Genomic DNA, 18,799 nt, shown 5'->3' on the forward strand with positions numbered 1-18,799 from the left:
TTTCTTTGGCACTGGGATGATGGTGGTCTTCTCGAAGCAGGTGGGAACTTCGGATTGTACTAAGAAGCTGGAGAAGCTACAGTCTGTAAGGGGAGAAGCTATAGTCTGTGATTGAATCTATCTTGGGAAATGACTTGGTATATTTAAACGTTTCAGCCTCACCAAGGATGTTGGAATGACCAGGACAAGTAAAAGAAACTCAATTGTTGCAGTAGGAACATGTTGGATTGTTTCCAGACTGTATTGTGACCAGCAACGTTTCCTGTAATTTTTCCTGCTGCTGTGTGGATACCTGAGGTCTGTGCATTCTGGAACTGGAAGTCAATGTGACGACACCCTATGGCCTGGGCAGAACTCCAATCAAGTACACGGCCATGCAGTTTAGAAGGAAGGTTAGTAACTAGATCTCAGGCTCATACAATTAAACAGGAAGAAGGGGAGTTGACAAGAAAGGAAGATGACTTCGCCATTATGTTATGAGACTTTTTGAGGTCTTTTTTTAAAACTTAAATAAAAAGGATGATAGTACAGAGAATATGAGAGATATGTTTAGATGATTTCTTTAATAAAAGAAGCTGCAGCAAACAGACTACTCAATTGAGATATAAAGTACAACAGCAGGTAGGTGATATTGAATTTGTATAACTGAAATAACTGCACAGAGGCCGGTATCCCATCACCAAGTCACTCCTTTATTTACTACTGCACAGTACACTGACCATGGCCAGAAAGCTCAAAGTCAGTCCCCCTGACTGAGCAGATTCTGAATCCCCTGTTTATATCTGTCAGCCAGGGCTCCCTGATTGGGTCAGGTTAGCAATCCCAATCAAGGATCTCATAGCCAATAAGGTCCACCTTGTTTCAATCACTATGATAATCACATCTGTTAGACCTCAGCTGGAGTATTGTGTACAGGTATGGGCACCACATTACAGGAAAAATGTGAATGTATTGGAGACAGTACTAATCTGGGTCCCTGAATGTAGAACTTCAGTGATGAGGATACTTTGAAGACATTGAGACTGCTTCCCTTGGAGAGAAGGCGGCTGACAGAGGATCTGATAGATGTTTTCAAAAAATTGAGCGAGATGGACAGAATAAGTAGGGAGAAGCTGTTCATTAAAGGATCAAGAGGGCAGAGATTTAAGGCGACCTTTAAAAGAACCAATGGTGAAAAGAAGGAAAATGTTTTCACTTAGCGAGTGGTTAAGCACTGCCTGGAAATACAGTGGAGGCTGGTTCAATTGAAGCATTCAAGAGGCTATTGGACGGTTATTTGGATAAAAATAATATGCAGAGGTACGGGGAGAAAGCAAGAGATTGGCACTAGGTAATAATACTCATTTAACATCCTGCTGCAGGCATGATGGACTGAATGGCCTCCATCTGCACCGTAGTGCTTCTGTGATTCTGTGACTCAGAAATCAAATCAAAACCAATACTGTTTCAGAGACAGTAGGAACTGCCGATGCTGGAGAATCTGAGACAACAAGGTGTAGAACTGGATGAACACAGCAGGCCAAGCAGCATCAGAGGAGCAGGAAGGCTGACGTTTCGGGCCTAGACCCATTTTCCTCTGATGCTGCTTGGCTGCTGTGTTCATCCAGTTCTACACCTTGTTATCTAAAACCAATACTGTTATTACTTAAAAGTTAAGATATTAATGACACCACCTCAAATATCAGCCAATGAGGAATGGGCAGTTGTCCATCTGGTGATAGTTGAATCTGAGATCCGTAATGGAATTTTACAAATGGCGCCCAAAGATCCAATGGCTTGTCACTTGTATATTAAGAAAACACACAGTAAAATACTAAAACATTTTTATTTGCCAGGGTTGCACTGAATAGGGTTAAATTTTACCAGACAAGCCATGTACACCAGGTAATGGGGAAACACCAATCATCAATTTTTGTCTATGTATTTCTGAGCTCCCTTCCTCCTCCCCATTTCTGAAGAAGGGTCCTGACCCAAAACATCAACTTTCCTGTTCCTCTGATGCTGCCTGGCCTGCTGTGTTCCTCCAGCTCCACACTGTGTTATCTCTTTAATTCCAATACTAGCTTTTGAAGAACAATTTAACAGGGTCTTAATAGAACATAGAACATAGAACATAGAACATTACAGCGCGGTACAGGCCCTTCAGCCCTCAATGTTGCGCCGACCTGTGAAACCAATCTGAAGCCCATCTAACCTACACTATTCCATGATCATCTATATGTTTATCCAATGACCATTTAAATGTCCTTAAAGTTGGCGAGTCTACTACTGTTGCAGGCAGGGCATTCCACGCCCTTACTACTCTCTGAGTAAAGAACCTACCTCTCACATCTGTCCTATATCTATCACCCCTCAATTTAAAGCTATGTCCCCTCGTGCTAGCCATCACCATCCGAGGAAAAAGGTTCTCACTGTCCACCCTATCTAATCCTCTGATCATCTTGTATGTCTCTATTAAGTCACCTCTTAACCTTCTTCTCTCTAATGAAAACAGCATCAAGTCCCTCAGCCTTTCCTCATAAGACCTTCCCTCCATACCAGGCAACATCCTGGTAAATCTCCTCTGCACCCTTTCCAATGTTTCCACAACTTCCTATAATGCCGCGACCAGAACTGTACGCAATACTCCAAGTGTGGCCACACCAGAGTTTTGTACAGCTGCAACCATGACCTCATGGCTCCGAAACTCAATCCCTCTACCAATAAAACCTAACACACCGTACGCCTTCTTAACAACCCTATCAACCTGGGTGGCAACTTTCAGGGATCTATGCACATGGACACCGAGATCTCTCTGCTCATCCACACTACCAAGAATCTTACCATTAGCCCAGTACTCTGCATTCCTGTTACTCCTTCCAAAGTGAATCACCTCACACTTTTCCGCATTAAACTCCATTTGCCACCTCTCAGCCCAGCTCTGCAGCTTATGTGTAACCTGCAACATCCTTCTGCACTATCCACAACTCCACCGACTTTAGTGTCATCCGCAAATTTACTAACCCATCCTTCTACGCCCTCATCCAGGTCATTTATAAAAATGACAAACAGCAGTGGCCCCAAAACAGATCCTTGAGGTACACCACTAGTAACTGAACTCCAGGATGAACATTTCCCATCAACCGCCACCCTCTGTCTTCTTACAGCTAGCCAATTTCTGATCCAAACCGCTGAATCACCCTCAATCTCATGCCTCTGTATTTTCTGCAATAGCCTACCGTGGGGAACCTTATCAAATACTTTACTGAAATCCATATACACCACATCAACCGCTTTACCCTCATCCATCTGTGTGGTCACCTTCTCAAAGAACTCAATAAGGTTTGTGAGGCACGACCTACACTTCACAAAACCGTGTTGACTATCCCTAATCAAATTATTCCTTTCTAGATGATTATAAATCCTATCTGTTATAATCCTTTCCAACACTTTACCCACAACCGAAGTAAGGCTCACTGGTCTATAATTACCAGGGTTGTCTCTACTCCCCTTCTTGAACAAGGGGACAACATTTGCTATCGTCCAGTCTTTTGGCACTATTCCTGTAGATAATGATGATATAAAGATCAAAGCCAAAGGCTCTGCAATCTCCTCCCTAGCTTCCCAGAGAATCCTAGGATAAATCCCATCTGGCCCAGGGGACTTATCTACTTTCACACATTCCAGAATTGCTAACACCTCCTCCTTATGAACCTCAACCCCGTCTAGTCTAATAGCCTGTATCTCAGTATTCTCCTCGACAATATTGTCTTTTTCCTGTGTGAATACTGACGAAAAATATTCATTTAGCGCCTCTCCTATCTCTTCGGACTCCATGCACAACTTCCCACTACTGTCCTTGACTGGCCCTAATCTTACTCTAGTCATTCTTTTATTCCTGACATACCTATAGAAAGCTTTAGGGTTTTCCTTGATCCTACCTGCTAAAGACTTCTCATGTCCCCTCCTGGCTCTTCTTAGCTCTCTCTTTAGGTCCTTCCTGGCTAACTTGTAACTCTCAAGGGCCCTAACTGAGCCTTCACGCCTCATCTCTACATCAGCCTCCTTCTTCCTCTTGACAAGAGATTCAACTTCTTTAGTAAACCACGGTTCCCTCACTCGACCACTTCCTCCCTGCCTGACAGGTACATACTTATCAAGGACACGCAGCAGCTGTTCCTTGAACAAGCTCCACATTTCAATTGTGCCCAGCCCCTGCAGTTTCCTTCTCCATCCTATGCATCCTAAATCTTGCCTGATCGCCTCATAATTGCCTTTCCCCCAGCTATAACTCTTGCCCTGCGGTATATACCTATCCCTTTCCATCGCTAAAGTAAACGTAACCGAATTGTGGTCACTAACACCAAAGTGCTCACCTACTTCCAAATCTAACACGTGGCCTGGTTCATTACCCAGTACCAAATCCAATGTGGCCTCGCCTCTTGTTGGCCTATCTACATACTGTGTCAGGAAACCCTCCTGCACACATTGGACAAAAACTGACCCATCTAAAGTACTCGAACTATAGCGTTTCCAGTCAATATTTGGAAAGTTAAAGTCCCCCATAACAACTACCCTGTTACTTTTGCTCCTATCCAGAATCATCTTTGCAATTCTTTCCTCTACATCTCTGGAACTTTTCGGAGGCCTATAGAAAACTCCCAACAGGGTGACCTCTCCTTTCCTGTTTCTAACCTCAGCCCATACTACCTCAGTAAACGAGTCCTCATCAAACATCCTTTCTGCTACCGTAATACTGTCCTTGACTAACAATGCCACACCTCCCCCTCTTTTACCACCTTCCCTGATCTTACTGAAACATCTAAACCCCGGAACCTGCAACAACCATTCCTGTCCCTGCTCTATCCATGTCTCCGAAATGGCCACAACATCGAAGTCCCGGGTACCGACCCATGCAGCAAGTTCACCCACTTTATTCCAGATGCTCCTGGCGTTGAAGTAGACACACTTCAAACCACCTTCCTGCCTGCTGGTACACTCCTGCGACCTTGAAACCTTATTCATGATCTCACTACTCTCAACCTCCTGTACACTGGAGCTACAATTCAGGTTCCCATCACCCTGCTGAATTAGTTTAAACCCTCCCGAAGAGCATTAGCAAATTTCCCCCCCCAGGATATTGGTACCTGAGGATATTGGTACCTGAGACAATAGATTGTCTAGGACCCCCAGCTAAAACTAAAAATGAAGATCAGTATCAAACCTTCCTGAAACAGTGGCTTTGGGGAAAATTATGGTGAAATTTATGGTGAAATTGGTACTGGAACAGCTTGGTAATTTTTTTTTACAATGTTTGGTTACGCCAAGGAATACAATCAGATTAACGTTCAGAATTATGTCACAAATGTTTGAAGAAATAATGAACAGTTTGTGGAGTAAAATAACTTACACCTTCAGTTTAGTCTGCACAGTCCCAAGGGGCATCAGAAAGATAACAGCAAGCTTTAAAGACCATGATTAGAGCGATTGTCCAGACTTGTCCATTATTACCATTGGCTGGGATCATAACAAAAGCAGGTTGTGGGAAGGATACAAATAGTGACACAGATCAGTTAAGGTCAGAAGTCACATGACATCTAAAGTCCATCAAGACTTGTCTGCCCTCAGCTCCAACAATGCACTGAGCCTCCCTTCTTTGATGATTGTAATTTTCCTGAGTTCCTTCCTCCCTTCCATTTCCTGATTGATAGCTGCTTCTGGGATGTGTCCTGTACAGTGAAGACCTGCCATCTCCTTATTTTTGCTTATTAATTCTCCAGTCTGACTTTTTATAGGAGTAACACTCACTTTGTTAACTTTACCTTTTTAGCAACTCTAACTATCTTTTCTTATCATTTTGGTTGGCTTTCCCACGTACGCTACTTTTTTCCCCTCTTTATTAATTTTTTGGTCATACTTTACACTTTTTATAATGGCAAATCTTCTGACCTGCTACCTGTCTTTGCACGATTTTTTGCTTTTCTTTAAGTTTGGTCCCATCTTTAATATTTCGACCACAGATGGTGGATCCATGCCTTGGAATTTTTGTTACTTGTTGTAATGCATCTACTGAGAACATAAGAACTAGGAGCAGGAGTAGGCCATCTGGCCCCTCGAGCCTGCCCCGCCATTTAATAAGATCATGGCTGATCTTTTTGAGACTCAGCTCCACTTACCCGCCCACTCACCGTAACCCTTAATTCCTTTACTGTTCAAAAATTTATCTAGCCTTGCCTTAAGAACATTCAGTGAGGTAGCTTCAACCGCTTCACTGGGCAGGGAATTCCACAGATTCACAACCCTTTGGGTGAAGAAGTTCCTCCTGACCTCAGTCCTACATCTGCTTCCCTTTATTTTGAGGCGATGCCCTCTAGTCCTAGTTTCACCTGCTAGCGAAAACAACCTCCCTGCCTCCACTTTATCTATTCCCTTCATAATCTTATATGTTTCTATAAGATCTCCCCTCATTCTTCTGAATTCCAATGAGTATAATCCCAGTCTACTCAGTCTCTCCTCATAATCCAACCCTCTCAACTCTGGAATCAACTGAGTGAATCTCCTCTGCACCCCCTCCAGTGCTTGTATATCGCTTCTCAAGTAAGGAGACCAAAACTGCACACAGTACTCCAGCTGTGGCCTCACCAGGACCCTATACAGCTGCAGCATAGCCTCCCTGTTTTTAAACTCCATCCCTCTAGCAATGGCAGACAAAATTCCATTTGCCTTTTTAATCACCTGCTGCACCTGCAATCCCACCTTCAACGATTCATGCACAAGGACACCCAAGTCCCTCTGCACAGCAGCGTGCTGCAATTTTTTACCATTTAAAACATAGTCCATTTTGCTGTTATTCCTACCAAAATGGATGACCTCACACTTATCAACATTGTACTCCATCTGCCAGACTTTTGCCCACTCACTTAGACTATCTATATCCCTCTGCAGACTTTCAGTGTCTTCTGCACACTTTGCTCTACCACTCACTTTAGTGTCATCTGCAAATTTTGACACACCACACTTAGTCCCCAACTCCAAATCATCTATGTAAATTGTAAACAATTGCGGACCCAACACTGATCCCTGAGGCACACCACTAGCCACTGACCGCCAACCAGAAAAACACCCATTTACCCCTACTCTTTGTTTTCTACTCGTCAACCAATCCTCTATCCATGCCAATACATTACCTGTAATACCGTGCAACTTTATCTTATGTAGCAGCCTTTGGTGTGGCACCTTGTCAAATGCCTTCTGGAAATCCAGATACACCACATCCACATGTTCCCCATTGTCCATCATGCAAGTAATGTCCTCAAAGAATTCCACCAAATTAGTTAAACATGACCTACCCTTCATGAACCCATGCTGGGTGTTTCCAATGGGACAATTTATATCCAGATGTCTTGCTATTTCTTCCTTAATGATAGATTCAAGCATTTTCCCCACTACTGAAGTTAAGCTAACTGGCCTATAGTTACCTGCTTTTTGTCTACTTCCTTTTTTAAACAGTGGCGTCACATTGGCTGTTTTCCAATCTGTGGGAACCACCCCAGAGTCCAGTGAATTTTGGTAAATAATTACTCGTGCATTTGTTATTTCCCCCATCACCTCTTTTAGTACCCTGGGATGCATTTCATCAGGGCCAGGAGACTTGTCTACCTTTAGCCCCATTAGCTTGCCCAGCACTGCCTCCTTAGTGATAATGATCGTTTCTAGGTCCTCGCCTGCTATAACCTTCTTGCCATTAGTTTTTGGCATGTTATTTGTGTCTTCCACTGTGAAGACCGACACGAAATAACTGTTTAATGTCTTGGCTATTTCCTCATTCCCAGTTATTAAAATTGGCCTTCTCATCCTCTAAAGGACCAATGTTTACCTTCGCCACTCTTTTACGATTTACATATTAATAGAAACTTTTGCTGCCTGTTTTTATATTCTGAGCTAGTTTACTCTCATAATCTATCTTACTTTGCTTTATAACTTTTTTTGTGGCTTTCTGTAGGCCTTTAAAGATTTCCCAGTCTACTAGTTTCCGTGTGTATTCTGAAATATCCCCTGAAATGTCTGCCTCTGAATCTCTATCCTTTAACCTAATTTGCCAATCTGCTTTCAACAGCTCTGTTTTCAGATTCTCATAATTGATGACATTTGTCAAACGTTTCAGTATAGTATCGGACCCACTCCACTTCAGCTCTGAAGAAGACCCATACTGGACTCAAAACGTTAACTCTGTTTCTCTCCTCCACAGATGCTGGCAGGCCTGCTGAGTTTCTCTAATAGTCTGTGTTTGTTCCCAAATCTTAAAAATCAGAGCCAGGCATTGACAAAGTACTTCTCCCCCAGAAAGAGCAGTGGTCATCAGAAGTTCTGATGGGAATTATTGTTTCAAAATAAGATCAAACAGATTTAGAGGTGGCTGATATAGATTACCCACAATCTAGCTGATTGGTAAATTAAACCTGATCGTTGACCCTCCAGGTTCCTTCCTTACTGGTGTTACATATTTTCCTGATTACACTTTGTCTTTTTTTTTCTCTTCCAGGCTTTGGTTGGTTTAGTGATTTTTTTTGTTTGGAATTAAAACATGCTGAATCGTCCTGACTTGTTTTGTTGCCTTATAACACCAAGCAGGAAAACTAAGATTTTGGATTAAAAGTGGGAAGTCCTGAAAATGTTCGCCAGGTCATGCATCAGCCGTGGAGAGGATGATTGTTTGTGACTGACTAGCTTCCATTAGAACTGGGGAGCTTATGAATAGAACCGAATTCTAACCTGGGGAAGTTGAGTGCGTGGGATGGGGGGAGAAATAAGCAGAAGACAATCTAGGCCTGAAACGTCAGCCTTTCTGCTCCTATGATGCTGCTTGGCCTGCTGTGTTCATCCAGTTCTGCACCTTGTTGTCTCAGAGCAAAAAGGAAGGTGTGCGAAGCAGGAGAGATTAAATGGCGCAAAGACCAAATGGGATAGGAATGGGGTGAATAAATAACAGAAGACATTCCAGAGGAAGTAAATACTTTGAGATTGATAGGCTCTTGATTACCAAGGGGATGAAAGATTATCGGGGATAATACGCAAGGAGGTAGAGACGAGGTTAAAATCAGATCAACCATGACCTTATTGAATGATGGGGCAGGCTTGAAGGGCTGAATGGCCTACTCTTGTTCCTGGATCATGTTTGAAAGGGAGTAAATGGGAAAGTCAGAATTGTCCCAGCTGTCGTCTAAGATAAAGGGGGCGTAGGTTCTGATCTAAAACTGTTGGATTCATTTTTGGTTGTAAAGTGTCTCATCGGAAGATGAGGTGCTGTTACATCAACTTTCACTTCATTACCCAGAAGGAAAATCCGGTAAGGCCTGCAAATGTCTTTTGTACCTCACAACAGTGCTCCAGTACAAATATTATATTCGTTTCCACCTATCACTGTTATTTCACTGGATTTTCCCTCTGGGTGGAGCAGTGCGGGTCGTGACACCCAGAAAGGATCATGGGCTAGGATTTTTGGGCCGTGGGATAAAAGACAGCAATGGTTGCCATGGAGCTTCGTCTGAGTTCTATTGTGAGACCCCTTTAATTCTTGTTTATTTTTAAAGATGTGCTTGGCCTAAAGGACAGATCTTTTAAACCTTATGCCGCAAAAAAAATAAAACCAGTTGTGCGTGTTTTAAAATAAAAAATCCCTGCAGTTTAAACAGTTCAAACACATCCCTCCACCTGAATCTCCCATCAACCCCCATCCCCAACCTTGCTCAGCAACTGAAGACCACCACCTGCCCACTCTACCCCACCCCAGTGGCCCACCACTCACTCAATCGCACCTGTATCCCACAAATATTTCACTCTGGGATCACAGCCTAAAGGTTCTGGAAGCACAGTTGCAGAAAACTGGGGAGGGCGGAGTGGGCGTGGGTCTAAAATGGTGGCAAATGGAGGCTCAGGGTCATGCCTTTGGACTGAGAGGTCATTGTCACTGGACTGTCTGAATTGGCCAAGACCGAACCCAGTACAGTTACTGAATCTCTCTCACTCTCTGGCAGCCGTGCTAACTTCAGTCAGTCATTAGACACATACAAGCCCGGCTCAGATTCCCAAACAAAAGGCCGAATTCATTAGTTAAATAAGATTGGATACAAATCATATTAAACATTTAAAGCTGTCCCAGAGACTTCTGGCAATAGAGGCTTCATGATTTAATCAGCAGAATCCTCTTGTCAACCTGCAGTAAGATTAGACAGAGCTCCAGATGGATAGCGAGACCACAGAACCTCTCTCCACGCCTGGTCTCAGTATAAATTATTCAGTCACAGATTAAACTCTGCTGCTTTGTTTTTAAACTGGCATCTTGTACCTGACCTCACGTTATGTAACATCCTCAGTCAGAGTTCTAGAAAGTTTTTCCCTCGAGCTCCATGCTGTTTATGTGCATCTTAATGCTTCCGAAACTAGGGTTTTATTTAAACCTTTTATCTCCCACCACTTGAAACTATTAGGTGATGCTACTGAAAAAAGCATTAAACTGTAGCTATTTCACTGCTTTTAGGGAATAGCTGTAGCAGACTGGTTAGCCCTCTCACCCCTGGATACAAGCCAATGGGTTCAAGTCTGACTCCCAATCCTTGATCACATAATCTAGGCTGACACTCTGATGCAGTACTGAGGCAGTGCTTCACTGCCAGAAATTTCCTCTTTTGAGCAAGGTCAAAAATCATATGACACCAAGTGATAGTCCAGCACGTTCTGAGCAAGGCATTCACACCTGCTTGGCTCTCATTTGGATGTGAAAGTCCGCATGGGGTAAAGATTTGAAGAGCAGGGTTGTCCTCTCCAATGTCCTGAACCAATTTTCATCCCACATTTGGTATCACAACAATACATTATCTGCTCATGAGCACATTGTTGCTGGTGGAAGCTTGCTGCGCACAGTTTGGTAATTTTAAATATACGCTGTGGGCATTGCTGGCCAAACCAACATTTCTTACCCATTGCTAACTGTCACAACTTGAGTACCGTGCTAGGCTAGCCACATTGTTGAGAGTGTGTAGTCACACGTAGGCCAGATCCAGGCAGATTTCCTTCCCTAAAAGACATTAATGAACCAATTAGTGACAGTTTCATGGTCACTGACACTCACTCTCAATTAATTTGAATTTCTTAAGTAATTAAATTTAAACTCTAGCAGTTGCCATGGTGGGATTTGAAACCAAGCCCTGGGAGTGTCTGGATTACTGGGCTTTACCCATTTCATCACTACCTCCCCCATTTGCTGCAACAGCAATTCAATTCCTTTATAGCTGAGAAGCTCACTTAGTCACCTCAAAGAGAGGATTATGATGCAACTATAGAGTGTGGATTGGAGTCACAGGTGGATCAGATCAATACCACAGAGTAACATGCTCAATGGTCTTTCACCTCCCCTACTTATTGTCAGCCCACATTGAATGTGTTTGGCCAGTTTCACACCTTAGCCACTCCTCTACATTAAGCATTCCTCCTGCAAGTACTGACTCACAGTAGGCTACAGTTCCTTGGGTAATGTACCTGCTAAAGCCTTGATTTATAGACCTTTATTCACGTGTGCAGAGACAGGGAGAGCTGGCAACCTATTTGACCATGAATGCCAACAAGCAGACTTGACTGTCATCCAGCAAACTCTTGGCCACCTAAATAAACACCATGGCTACCAGAGCAGGTCAGAGACTAGGAATGCTACAATGAGTAACTCACTACTTGACTCCCCTAAGCCTGACTGTCTCCAAGGCTTATGTCAGAAATCTGAAGAAATACTCTGAATTTCCTGGCTGAATGCAGATCTAAAAATATTATTGCCCATATAGGACATCATTATCAATTTATTCACCACTTTGAATATCCATTCTCTCCACGACCAGTGCATAGAAATGACAGGATGTACCATGTACAAGATACAGCAATTTGCTATGGCTTTTTTCATAGCACCTTCCAAATGTACGGACTATAACTTCATCCCTAATAGCATTGTAGCTATACCACAAGAAGTGCAGCAGTTCCAAAATGTAGCTCACCAGGACTTCCTCAAAGACAACTGGGATTGACAGTTGAGAAACACAATTTTGAGCAGTGGACGCTGAATAGTGATGAGCTAGCACATTCTCTACCTACCCTCTACCATGGAGAAGAACAACAGTACACCCTTACTATTGCCACAACGGAGATCAACCACATCAGCACAGAACGAAACTTGATTTGGCTTCAAAACAAATATAGGGATCAGTGTATTATTTGCAAATGGAGATTGGTTTCCTTTGTTCTTATTCCCAATGACCTAAAATGCAAAAAAAAATCCAAACATCAGTTAACATTGCAATCTGATAGCCATAATGTAATTGAAATTCTACAAGCTTGAATGATTTGCTGTTTTAATTTGTTAAAGTGCCAAGTGTTGCTATGGCAAGAACCAAAAATATAAACCAATGCAAAAAGTTATTGCCCATCTACATTGTGTGCATGATGTGACTAGCTTGTCTCATTAGAAATGGACAGGAAATTTCAATAATGTATTGAGCTGGAGTAGAACAGGACACAGATTTGCCTGGTCGTATTTGCTTTTATTTTTATTTGCTCTACATGCTGATATTTTCTTGGGTGGCACCTACCAAATCTATGACATCTTCACTTAGAAGGACAAGAGCAACAGATAAATGGGAACCCCACCTCTTACAAATTCCCCTCCCAGCCACTCACCATCCTGATTTGGAAATATATCACCATTCACTGTCAATGGGTCAAAATCCTGGGATTCTCTCCCTCATTACATTGTGGGTCAACCTACAGCAAATGGACTACAGCAGTTCAAGAAGACAGCTCATGATCAAGATTTTTTTTCACGGTATGTGGGCTAGTCAGCATTTATTGCTTATCCTCAATTTTTCCAACTTCTCACAAGCAAAAGTACAACTGCTAATGCTGAACTGATTAAAATTGGGGATGGTCAAGAAGGTAGTATTGGATCAGCACATCTCTTGAGGATTTCTGGTGCTGCAGGAAATTACGCAGATAAAGACCAGCAAAATCATAATTGAAAACAAGGACAGGAATTTTAATATCACAGCTTTGTCTTAGCAGGAACCAGTGTGGGTGACTGAGCACAGAAATGATAGGGGAATAGGATTTAGTGAGTGAGGACAAGGGTTGCAGTGATTTTGGTGACCTCAGGCACAACTTGTGGAATTTGAGACACCAGCTAAGAGTGCATTGGGTAGAGTCAAGGATAACAAAGCCATGAATCAGACTTTCAGCAGCAGAGGAGTTGAAGCAGAGGCAAAGTCAGCAGTAGATGCGTTGAGGTAGAGGTGAAGTCGGGCAATGTTATGTACGTGGAAATAGGCAGGATTAGTGCTATGTGGTCAGAAGCACGTCTTGAGGTCAGGTACAACCCTAAGCTTGTGTAGAGACCGGTTTAGTCCCAAACAGTTAATCACAAGAGGGCAGTCATCAGTAACTAGGGAATCAAGTTAGGAGATCAAACACAATGAAGAAGATGTTTGGTATCCTTGCCTTTATTGGTCAATGCATTGAGTATGGGTATTGGGAGGACATGTTGCAGCTGTACAGGACATTGGTTAAGCCATTTTTGGAATACCGCATGCAATTCTGGCCTACTATAGGAAGGATGTTGTGAAACTTGAAAGGGTTCAGAAAAAAATTACAAGAATGTTGCCAGGATTGGAGGATTTAAGCTGTAGGGAGAGGCTGAATAAACTGAGGTTATTTTCCCTGGGTGACAGAGGCTGAGGAGTGACCTTATACAGGTTTATAAAATCACAAGGGGCATGGATAGGGCGAACAGACAAGGCTTTTTTTCCCTAGGGTGGGGGAGTCCAAAACTAGAGGGCATAGGTTTAAGGTGAGAGGAGAAAGTTTTAAAAAGTACCTAGGGGGTCCAGAGGGTGGTACATGTATGGAATGAGCTGCCAGAGGAAGTGGGGGAGGTTGGTACAATAACATTTAAAAGGCATCTGGACGGGTAAAGGAATAGGAAGGGTTTAAGAGGAAAACGGACCAAATGCTGGCAAATGGGACTATATTATTTTAGGATATCTGGTCGGCATGGACGAGTTGGACCGAAGGGTCTGTTTCTGTGCTGTACACCTCTTTGACAATGGTTTCAGTCTTTGCAATATTTCTTTGAAGCGGATTTCTGTTCACCCAATGTCAGATGAGTAGCCTGCATCAACAGTGGAGTCCTGGAGGGTGGAGATGGTGAGAGTTGGGTCTGTAGAAATAACTAGTGTTTGCAGATGATGTCACCTAAGGGAAGCATGCAGATAAGATACAGGAAGGACCAAAGATAGATCATTGGGTAACAGCAGAGATGACAATGTGTGTGGGAAGGGAAGCAAAGGCAAATGGTACATTCAGTATGATTAGATACAGGAAGTCGAGTTTCACTCAGCTGGACAACAATGGAGAGTCATTGGAAGACGATGATGTGGTTATCCATCAAAGATTAGAGAAAGCAGAGGCATAGTTTACTTTTGCCATGGTGACATTGGATGTCACTTCTGATATCTGTTTCAATTGGTGGCAGGGGATAATCTGTAGCCGATACTAAAATACTGAATCCTGTGATTTACTGAATAATAGTTGACTCATTGTAATTTTGATTTAGGGTTATTCTGTGAAACAGCAGCTAACTGGCATATAACTCTCCCAATTTCAATTCCAATATAGTTTAGGATCAGGAGCAAGTCCTTCTGAGATAGATAACTTTTTGTTAAGCAAAAGTATTAAAGGTTCTGGGCCAAAGGCAGGCATACGTAGATAGGCCTCAGATAAGCCATGATCTCATCAAATGGCTTAAAGAGCTGAATGGTCTATTCCTGTTCCTATGTTCCATGCCTATTATAATGAAAACCCCTATGACTATTGCATTTCCACACTCTTATGTTATGTAGATACATCTGTTGCGATGCTGGGACATCCAAGGTGCACTACATTGTTGTGAAGATATATTGCAGGGAGATTTTCTTTTGGTTTTTATCTGTGATCACTCCGAAACAGGTGGTTGAAGCTGGCTCTGTAACAGATTAGAGTGGTTAGAGAAAGAAGCTGGGAACCAGTTGCAGAGGGCTATCAGAACCCAACTGTGTTTTCTGATTTGAAGTCACTGAACAAGAATCCAGTGAGGACCATGCTTAAACAGGGAATCCACAATTATGAGGTATGGAAGGAGAGTTGGAGGTTTTGCATAACTAGGTGTCAGTGGAAGAACCCCAGGGAATTTCATACCTCAGAGAATATCAGGAATACTGAAGAGAAATAAAGTGAATGCCTGAGAGCTGTGGCGTCACTTGGTGTGAAATAAAAGTAGAATGGGAAGTGTTTAGCCTTAATCAATAACACAGCATGCAATTCACATTGGAGCTAATCTTTGAAAGCAGGACAAACCGGTCTGAGACAGCAGGTATAGATAACACAGTGTGGAGCTGGAGAACACAGCAGGCCAGGCAGCATCAGAGGAGCAGGAAAGTTGATGTTTTGGGTCAGGATCCTTCTTCAGAAATGAGGAGGGATAGGGAGCACAGAAATAAATAGAGAAGAGGGTTGGGGCTGGGAAAGGTAGGTGGGATAATGATAGTTGAGTACAGGTAGGGAGTGGTCAGTGAGGTGAGAAGGGTGGATAGGTGGGAGAGAAGATGGACAGGTTGTGTCAGGTCAAGGAGACGGGGATGAGGAAGAAGGTTGGACATGGAATGAGTGTTACAATGATGCTGCCCAGAAACTGGAGGAGCAGCACCTCATATTCCACCTTGGAAGCCTTCAGCCCGATGGCCTAAATGTGGATTTTACCAGTTTTAAAATCGCCCCACCCCTGGCCTCATCCCATGTCCAACCCTCCCTCTCATCCCTGCCTCCTTGACATGACACAACCTGTCCATCTTCTCTCGCACCTATCTGCCCCACCCACCTCACTGACCAATCATTCCCTACCTGCACTCACCTATCATCATCCCACTATCTTCCCCAGCCCCACCCCTCCTCTATTTATTTCCTAGCTCCCTTCCCCCTCCCCATTTCTGAAGAAGGGTCCTGACCCGAAACATCAACTTTCCTGCTCCTCTGATGCTGCCTGGCCTGCTGTGTTCCTCCAGCTCCACACTGTGCTATCTCTGACTCCAGCATTTGTAGTTCTTGTTATCTCTGAGACAGTGGTTAACCAGGAACTGCAATCTGCAACCAGGATGTCAGAGACAGGAATACAATATGGCATATGAAACATCTGAATGGATCACTGGACTTGAAATGGGTCCATGTTCTTGTTCACATGCATTGTCTAAAATGCTATGCTATCCTCTGCAACCGTTTCCCATTAAAAACTGAACAAAATCAGCCTCTATGAAATTAGTCTTAGATTTCCTTTCAGATTTATTAGCGGCTAGATGATATTGATGGTCCCTCGTTCTATGCTGTCGTTATTGTGTGTTTAGCTGGCTAATTGTTACAATTATAATGCACTTAGCACTGATGACCCAGAAAATCCATTCAAACGGGAGGGGTGTTGGACAGCACAAAACACCAGGCCTGCATTGCAACAGTGTGTTTCATGATATCTTAGGGTCTTCCCAAGCTACACACTTTACAGCCAATGAAGTGCAGCCAATGGAAAGGCAGCAGCCAATTTGCATAGCAAGATTCCACAAGTAGCAATGTGATAACAGCCAATATGGTTGGCTAATTTTGGCTGAGACGCTGAGAAAGAGATAACAGCCCCAATCTTCTTGGAAAGTTTGTGTGTTTGTGAGGGTGGTTGAATGGGTTCTAACATTCACCTCAGGTGGCAGGTGAGTTTTGGTTCCACACCTCTCCCAGCGCAGTGAAGGACACAGGCAGCCAGTATTGGCTTGGTATTGGATCAAATTAAATGATCGCAACTGAGCCCCATCCTGTCCATTTGTGTCACTTATGTGCTTTCCAAATAAGTGGGGTTGTGGGAGTGGAACTGAGGGGGGGATGGAGAACTGGTAGGTGACTAAGAGCTGAAACTTCAGCTGAACCTTGCGTGACCTTTGAAGATGAGGTCAGTCACATCCTGCAGGTCCTGTCTAACTCGTCATGAATCAGACTGTCGATCCGACATCTTCCTGGTTGCATGTGGTTCAGTCCCCCACCAAAGATCTCTTTGGAAGTGGAAAGAAACATCAGGGAAAATCACCACTGATGAATTAACAGGGGAAAGAAATAATCATACAATGTCCATTTGAAAATAAGTTTAATTACAATCAATAAATATTGACCTTGTGCAAAAAAATACCAATTACCGGGCGTGAATACACCACTCACACTTAATTAACAATACTTCTCTTTACATCTGTTGCAACGAAGACATATTGATAGCTGCCAGTTTGAGCTCAGCATGCACACACATACACACGTGTGTTTTATATCATACATGAAACTCGCAGCTACAAGTACAGCAACACCCAGTTAAAATCAATTTGAAATATACACAAAACACACATTTGGCAGAAGTAATCAGAAACATGACAGCAAACATCTTACACATTGTTTTAATTTCTAATGTGCCTTTTATAAAAGAAAGGGTCCAGTTATATTTTTTGTTCTAGTTTGAATGTGACTCAGAAATCGAGTTCAGTTACAAATGCTCTTTCAGCTTCCTGCCTCTGATGGTATTGTTCCACTACATGAGCAATCACACCAGATTCCAACTTGGCCCTGATCTGAAATCCAGTCTTTTACAGCAGGAATCGGTAGTGCCTGGAAGACAGGGGCTTCAATGGAGGCCCACTGTAGATTTCCCAACCACTGCTGACCAGAGATTCAAACTGGTACAATGTACTGAAATCCCAACTGGAAGACATTGGGGGAGGAGGACAGGATATGATTGAAGATAGTGAACATAAACCACCATGTGACTATCTGGTTGACTTTGTGTCACTGGGGTATGGCTACAGATTTGGTCAAAGGCAGTAACAGAGTGGTTATTGTGCCCCACTGGATACTGCAACATTTTACAATCCCAGAGATATCAGTATTTATTAACACACCGACTCGAAACACTACACAGACCACAGAGGTGTGGAACTTGGCTTGTAATAATATATTATTTCCTTTACCCATCTGGACTGTGCAGCTATATCCAGTGATGGAAAGAAGGGCTCAATTTTAAACATAAATTACATTGCACCAGGTTGAATTTCTGAGAGAATTCTCTTGGTACTTGGTTTGAATACTGCTCAAACATCTTGCACATTCCATCGCACAGTTCAGTGCTGACTGACAGCCTCATCAGTTTGAAAACTAATGAAGATCAATCATCCTATGCTTTGTGCCAGAGTGGTTTTCAGATGCTTGGCCAGTAAAGCGATCAAATAAATAGCATTTACATTCACAGGGAATTCTGAGCAGGAATGTGCATGTGCATAACTTCAAAAGCTGTTTCTAATGTTTCTCTTTAATAGGCTGAGACACAGTTCACGGGTATGTAGAGGAGCCTTCTTGGCTGGACATCTTATCCGCAGACGGTGATGTGTTGAGGAATACAGACCTGAACAGTGACTTATTCCAGGGTCACTCTTTCACAGCTGTTTAAATTTAAACATTAGCATTCTTTTCTCTTTCGAAACACAATTTTAAAAATCTTTTTCCCTGAATACCAGCTTGTGCTGCTTTAGCACAAAGTTCAGGCTTAAAGGGAGCAAAGTGTTTGTGCAGGAGTGATGCATAGGTTAAATATTGAAAGAAATACGGGAAGGGGGTGCAGACACACAGGAAGACGGATACTAAGGAAGGGGGTGGCGGACAGAGGGGAATGGGGTGCAGACAC

At 43.0% G+C, this 18,799-nt stretch overlaps 1 protein-coding gene across 1 annotated transcript in view; it reads right to left on the reverse strand.

Annotated features, from left to right (window-relative positions):
* Positions 1-17,207: 17,207 nt before the first annotated feature.
* The window catches only part of ttc7b (tetratricopeptide repeat domain 7B), a 301,097-nt gene continuing 299,505 nt past the window's right edge, over positions 17,208-18,799 (reverse strand). Inside the window, exon 17 of the mRNA XM_048599973.1 lies at positions 17,208-18,799. This exon is cut by the window's right edge and continues 2,978 nt beyond it. The gene's annotated coding sequence lies outside the window, so the exon portion shown is untranslated.

Source organism: Rhincodon typus, chromosome 8 (assembly GCF_021869965.1).
Source record: "Rhincodon typus isolate 14 chromosome 8, sRhiTyp1.1, whole genome shotgun sequence".
Taxonomy (NCBI): domain Eukaryota; kingdom Metazoa; phylum Chordata; class Chondrichthyes; order Orectolobiformes; family Rhincodontidae; genus Rhincodon; species Rhincodon typus.